This window comes from Lissotriton helveticus, chromosome 3_2 (assembly GCF_964261635.1).
Source record: "Lissotriton helveticus chromosome 3_2, aLisHel1.1, whole genome shotgun sequence".
NCBI lineage: Eukaryota > Metazoa > Chordata > Amphibia > Caudata > Salamandridae > Lissotriton > Lissotriton helveticus.
Window position 1 is genome coordinate 365,435,232 of NC_136062.1, and position 7,888 is coordinate 365,443,119.

Here is a 7,888-nt window from a genome sequence, read left to right on the forward strand (position 1 = left end):
AAAAAGAGAGGAGGAGAGAGAGTGCCGACCCTGCGCACCGAGGCCACACTACTCACCTGCTGCCACCGGTGTGTCTGCAACCTCTTGCCGGTACGTATAGAAGCACACCAGGTCCCACATCTGAGACAGAGCCGTCATCTGAAACAGAGTCCAGAGACAAGACTGGCACAGTACACACACTTGCACAATAAAACATTGTCTGCCCGTCCATGCACACCCAGGCAGAGGCATCCCAACCCCTCCCTCCGTCCATCGGAGCATGCCAGCCCATGCACACCCAGGCAGAGGCATCCCACCCCTCCCGCCGTCCATCGGAGCATGGCCGCCAATGCACACCCGGGTCACACTGCTCACCTTTCGCCACTGGCGTGTTGACTGCAGGTCCCACCATGTGCTGCTACAAGCCACAAGCCCGGGGCCCGCAGACATGGCACCCTGCACACCATGTATCCACGCTGCGCTGGCCACCAGGTAAAATGTCTAGTGCTGGGACTATATTACACCATGGCATGGTTTGAACCAGGGCACCCAGCAACATCGCAGCCTGCACAGTCGCTCAGCCCAATGAGTGCCCCTAACTCTGTGACCCCAGAAGCGGCGCCACGTATCAGTAGGCCTGCGTAGGTCGCTGGTGCAGCCTACACTGCGGTCCAGCAAGGCACACAAATCCTAAGCATTCTGTATCGCCAGGACGGGCCATCATAGCAGGCTGCACACCCGCTCAGCAGCTGAAGGTGGCAATGACTCAGTGCACCCTCAGTCACCGTCCAGTGGCGGAGTGCCTGTGCCGGCCGCAATGCAGCATCTGCCACAAACCCTGACCAGTTTCTCCTTGGTCCGCTGCTTGTTGTCATTCCATTGTCTCTTGACCTCGGTAATTGTCCTCTTGTGCACCCTGACAGCATTCATCTTGTCCACGATGTCCTGCCATATTCCGTTTTTGGTGCCCAATGACACGTAGGAGGTGACGGACAGTTGTTGATGGTGTACCATCATCTCTCTGACTCTGAACCTGTACGCCTGCGTACTGAACTTCGTCTGCCTCTACTACTTGTCCTAGTCCTTCCCTGTCCCCGAGGTCCCAGGCTGGCCGTCCGGGGTGCTTGTGGGGTTGCGGTCGTCCTCTGCGCCTGCTCCGGCTGCCTCCATGCTGCTTGGGTGTTGTTCAGTTTGTGTTTGGGTGATTTTTCTACTTTTATGGTAGGATTGTTCCCGCCTCCCAGGTGTGTGTTACAGGCCTGGCGCTGCTTATCGCTGATTTCCTCATCGCGCTTGGGGCTATCGCAGGTTTTTTGGTGTTGTGGTTTAGGTTTTTGTCTCCATCGAGGTGGTTGGAGGTTTCGGCATACTATTGCATGCTACCGCCGTGTTGTGAATTCCACGTTCACACAGGGTTATTTTACGGCAATGGGCTGCGATGTTGAAAGTAGCGTTACACTACTCTTGCTGTAGTTATCACACATTATTGTCAATATACCCCGAAGTGAGCTGGCCATCTCATCCTAGCCAACTCATGGTACCCTGGGAAAGGCTTCTGGTTCCCTGTGTAAAAGCATGGGATATCACAATAGTTGTGGTAGCTACTAGTATGCAGAACAAGACCAAACCTCCTGTACCTCAGAAAGGAAACTTAAGCAGAGGTAGCAGCAGGGGATCCATATAAGGGATGTGAAAAGTGAGGAGAGCAGATGAAATATCAAGGTGTATGTATACATAAGCAGGGCCACTGGAATTATGCGGTCAGTTAGGGCCAAATTATTCAGCAAGGTTGAGTAAAAGGGGAGGCATGTAAAGGCAAATTATGCAGTGTAATGCAGCACATTTATTGATAGTATTACTACATTAGTTTGTAACTTTTACACTTGTTAAAATTGTTAGGCATTGGTTTGCACTCATTAGTACCAGTTTAATAGCAAAATATAGCAATTAGCAACCAGTCAAACTACCTTTGCTAAAGAACTTTCACTGCATGGCAACACGTGTCACCATGTCTTTTATAACTTTTGAACCGTTTGAGTTACAATTTTGTTTTGTTAAAATTTGCAGATTATTCCGCAGATGAGGGATTATGTGGCAAATGCTGGAAATCTATAATTGTGCGAAAAACAATGCACAATTGCATCATTCAAGTGACCGTGTCCATAAGTGATTGATGGGAAAAAACAGCAGTACATCAGACAGAGATCAGATGTTCCTACACTGACAATGGCAACCACATCAAAACAATCAATCGGGAGTAAAGTCAAAATCTTAGATTGCTCTGCTGATTTACTGTGACTTGAACCACATTGTGATTGAATTAATCTTCATTTTCGAAGATACTGGCAAAACTATTCACAAGTGGGTTTTGAAACCTAATTCAGTGCCACTCTTGTCCTACCTCAACTGTTGTGACTAGAGTGAGGGTTCCCCATACATGCTCTGTGCAACACCAGTTCCACATTGTCACTCTGGAAGCCTAGAAAAGCATCTACTGTCGACAACGCTCATAGGTTTGATTCAATAATGTCCCCTCTTAAGAGTACTGGAGAATTGCATTTTATGGTGGTCAAACGAAAAGGTAGATAAGGACTTGCCCGAAAACCAACCAATTCAACGACTGTAATTAAAGATGGAGAAGCTGCAACAATATATTGATTAGGTCCTCAAGCAAATTCTGTTCTAAATGTACCTCTGGGATATGCACCCACCACATTCCAATCTGAAATTAGTGTTTATGGGGCTCATTGCCAGATGTGAGTATTCAGTACAAATTAACCAAGAAGACGGTTCCAGAAAACCTCAGAATGAGTGGGTGTATGAATCCACCAACACCAGCTTTGCTGACTACAGATGCTCGCCTCAAGAGTATGGATGAGAGATTGATCAAATAACTCAAGGCCCATGGGCAGAGGAGGAGCCATAGCATTACTTAAAGTGGACTAAACCTTCATCTATGTTAGTGGCTCGGAAATGGTTTGTGCTGCTTCTCAAGAGTTGTTCAGTAACGATCACTATGGACCCCTAAGTACTTTTTAAGGGAGTGGCAACATCCACTCTAATAGTCCAATTAATGCAGTCCAAAGAAAAGCCTCACAGTACTTCTGAGCATTGCACACACTGCCCTGTGATGCTGCTAAGGTACTGACCGATTTACAGTACTGCTACTGAGTGGAATTACTCACACACCAACACCACTGCAATAGCACAGAGAAACGTGGATATTGGCACATTATTAGTACTGCAGTACTGATGAGAAAGGCAGTATTGTCGTTTGGACCTTATTGCTGGCACTTACCAACAGAATATGGAAAAGAGACGTACTGAGGCAAGAAAAATAAATTAGGCAAGAATTTGTACGTGGTTGAAGGAAAGCATATATGTGCAACACAGAAAAAAAATCAAAACGGGATGCTACAGATTTAGACATAATGCCCCTGAAATAAAGGTATTTCTTGAGACGGTAAACAAAGAGACATTCTTTGTTGCATAACTGATAAAACTAGACAGTAGTTTGGCATGTCAGAAAGAGATGGCACCAGTTAAAACATGAAATCGTGTGTAATACTTGTGATCATTTGACGAGTTTGACTCTATGGCGTGCTGTGGTAAGATATTATAACACATTGAATGTGATGTGTAAAGAGACCACCCTGTCCCTTGTGACTCAAAGTGGCAGAGAATGTGTTCCACGCCTCGATCGCTACAACATCTACTGCCCCGGGCTGAGTTCTGCCTGGATACAGGAAGGTGTGTGAGTGACCTTTTGTCCATGAGCCAAGCAGTGATTGGTCCAGAATACAGGAACAGGATGTCCCTTCCCCCTTCTCCGTGCACACACGCATTTCAGAAATTCCTGCACCCTCCCTGCCTTTCATCTAGAGCCAAGACTATTATGCGCTTTGAGTTTGCCACTCCTCCGCAGACACTCGTGCATTGGTCTGTCTGTCTATCTCTACAAGTTTTCTTTATTTTGCAGATCTTATTCGACTTCACCAAGTGCCATATGGCTGCCACGGGGATACTGAGAGCGTATATTCGTAAATGTATATTTGAAGTCGTGAACTTTATTGGAGCATGCCCTGTGACCTCCGAGGGAGTAGTAAATTCCAGCGAGCAGTACCCGGTAGATACTCCAGCCACGGGTACATGGCTCTGCAGACCAGCATGACCGCGACGTCTCTCATGATGCTTACTAGCTATGGCACGTGGCGTGGTATGCCATGTAGACACATTATAGGGACTGGCAACGACTGGGTCTGGATGCATGTATCTAATTATTGAAGATCACACATGGTCTAACAGGCTGTAGGGGCATGCCAAATTGTACATAATGTTTAGTCAAACAGCACTGGGCGATTTGTGCAGGAAAGGAATAAACGCCGTGGAGTAGTGCAGGAATAATAAAAACATTTGATCACGTTTCATATCGTGCTGCTAGAGGCTAGCATTTCATTTTGTTACAGACATCAAAAGTTATGTTATACAAATCAAATGTGTATTGTCCAAGAGTTTCCAATATTGACACGATGATATATATATATATATATATATATATCATCGTGTCGTGTCATTATTGAAAACGCTTGTACAATTCACATATATAATGACATTTTAACCTTTCATTCAACAGCAAACTGCATAAATATATCGCATGCACAATTTTTTCCCTGCCCTGGAATCCAGTTAGATAAGGCTGCTTTCCTGAGAAGAAAGATTATTCAATTAGAAAGTAAATGTTCAACAATTAAACATTGACGGAAAATCAAACCTTTCAAGTTTACCGACAGGGTAGCTGCCTGGAGGTGATTCACCCACGCACGTGGGAACCTGCTTCATGCTTATGGCACTCAGACAAACAATGGAGGGAGGGGGGACGTGCAAGGGAGCGAGGCAAAACTCCGCCGAAGTTGCAAGGCCGAGGTAGGGCACAGGCAAATACTCGAGTCCAGAGACAAAACTATCGTGACCGACACACATAGACAGAGAAAACTAAGACAACGACTTACATTTGAAAGCCTCCAAAATATATATACACATGTAATACACGTCAGTGCGAAAAATGCCACAGTCCGCACCTAGATGTAACTATTAGTGCAGCAGGTTCAGTGATGCCGGATCCACTGCGCCACAAATTTGGATTTGTATTACCCACTCACTGTGCTTGGGGCCCATTTCCTTCGCGTATTACGGTTCAAAACACCATTACTGCACTAATGGTGCCACCGACCTTGGGTCTTGCAGTGCATTGGGTGCCTTAAAAATACAACTCAGAACTGAATAAACTTGAGCCTCAAAGGGGGCCTGTTAATGACCCCATTGAAAGTAATTCTCAGCTATGAGTTATTGTGAAAAGCATGTGTTAAAGGCAAAAGGTTTTAAGGATGGATGGTTATTGCACTGTGCTAAAGACTATAGACGTATTTAGTTACATGGAATTTCAAATTATAATAATAAGGAAGGGTTTTGGTGTTGGTGATCCATCCGAATAAACCCTGGGGATCGAAGATACGCACTACAATAATTATTGTTAGGTTATTTTATGAGAGGTAGTAGTTTGCGTTGCCAACTGAATTTTTGTTTACATTTGAACTATTTTTGCTGTATACACAGTGATTGCTTTCTGGAAAGCTTATATTCAGTACTCTAGGTCGGAGTTGATTATGCTGAGGAAACCAGAGTTATTGTGCTGATAAACCATTGAAAGGCGATAGGTATTTAAGGGACAATTGTTGGTACTCCGTAGCAGCCATACTGGATATTTGAAACTATGATTGCCTCTGTACAATGCCTATGCAAGACGGACACTCACTGCTATATTTGTTATTGCAAGCATATACTCTCTGTGCTCAGATGGCAGTGTGTTTTCTTTTTCTACTTGTATTCTTTTAATTTATTTAGCATATTTTGCTGAGCTCTGTGTGTTTTATATAGGTTTTGTCAGAGAATGCGTGCAACAATGAGTCAGTGGATTAATGACTTGAATCCATAAGTGCAAAGATCAGAGACAGAGTGCAAGTATGATGTTTTATTGAGTGTGTAAACTCATCAATGACACAAAAAGACACTTTCTTTCATAAGCCTGACCTATTGGCATGGTCAATGTTTGGTTACACTGCAGGTGCAACAAGAAATGTAATTTATAATAATGATCCAGTAAGTGTTATTTAATGTATTTGGTGACACCAACATATTTTAATTTCTGGTCTATTACATTTCTTTGAGGGTAAGGTAAATGCATTCTATTCAGAAAAGGGGCCTTGCCTACAGCGTCTTTATCGTTGTTACCCGCTAGATTATTTTATCACGTGCATCCCATTTAAAAAAACAAAAACAAAAAACGTATTAGCGTTGCCAATGTCTGTTGATGTTTTTATGACTCGCCCACTTTCTTATTTTCAGCAGAAAAGAAATCAACAGGAAAGGAACTTCTGTTCTAACTCGCGTGGATAGCGCACCCCTGTGGCAAGTAGAGAGATTACTTCCATATGTGTTCAATACTTCTTTGTACAGCATTACGGAAGTGGTGGCTACAATGCACTAAATATTGCTCTTTATTTGAAGATGCATGTAGGTAATGTAATAAAATGGTTACGCTCAAACAGACACAAATATGCACTTCAGTAACAAACAAAGCACCCCGCATCGCTTTAAAGTGATGTAATTTATGGTGACGTAATTATAACGTCACATGGCTCCGATCTAATATTTCAAGGCATAACCACGTTTAATATACGAAAACACTGCCGTGCTTAAATTACATTTACACTCAGCTCCTAGTGGCAATTCAGTCCATAAACAGGGCTACTAAATCTAGAACACACATTGGTGTGCTCGCCTCGCGCGCTCATTTATGCACGTATACATACACTCTTGGTCCCCCAAATCGTGCACTCACTCCCTTACTCATAGAGTAAGCCACACTCTTAACCACTCACTAATTCTCACAGTGACTCATATATTTGCTTACTGAAAGGCACTTCCGCTGAAGTTGCTACTTACGATGTGTAGCCCACTGGGGGCTTGGTTTTTGAAAGAGCGGTTAATATTTGTTAGTTCTAAGCACTTTAAGAGTTCAGTGCAACGCAAAACACACCATGATGCGTGAATTGATGTGCATTATGGTGGCAAAGAGCTCTCGACAGCTCAATGAAAGCTAGGAATAGTTGAGCATGCTGCACGCGCGGGGCCCTTGTGCGTTTTCTCCTCCCTGGTGTAGTTTTGAGAGAGTCCCAGACTATCCCGGAGCGCTATGAATGAGTTCCAAGGCCAGTTCTGCCTTGATCCGCCTAGTAACAGGTCTGCTCCCTTATTGGCCTATGCAAATGTTTCCTCGAGTGGCCCCGCCCACTGCTTGCCGTGGGCGACGGGGAAGGGAGAGACCTCCTTGAATAAGAGGCACATTTTCAGGGGGTGTGGGCGATCAGTGCTGAGTGCCACACACAAGCAGAGGAGACCCCGTGGGCAGGCCGCAGCGCCTCTCGTTCGGACAGCAGGCGGCCCCAGAGCCACACAGGCAACTTTATGAATGGAGGCTGCGAGTTTATTGTTTCAGCCAGTCCATGCTCGCGTGTCCACCCATAGCCCTCTTCAACACTGAATGATAACGTGCACCCTACCTCTCCAGTAAATTAGAAAGGTGTAATATGGACCTCAGTCGCAATGATAAAAGATGTATAATATTTGCGGGACACGTGCATCGCTTTTCTGCCTGATCTGATGCGCACGTGTATGTGCCAGAACACCACAGTACCCATGCTACTTTACATATAAATGGGTTTAGTGTGGATATTAGCCATGCACCTATATATAGGTATATGGTTGCAGATGTATATATAAATATACATGGGTCCGAAGAGTTATTTCCCGAGGCTTTTGTCTGGTTTCAAGAGAAGGCGTTAACCCGGTG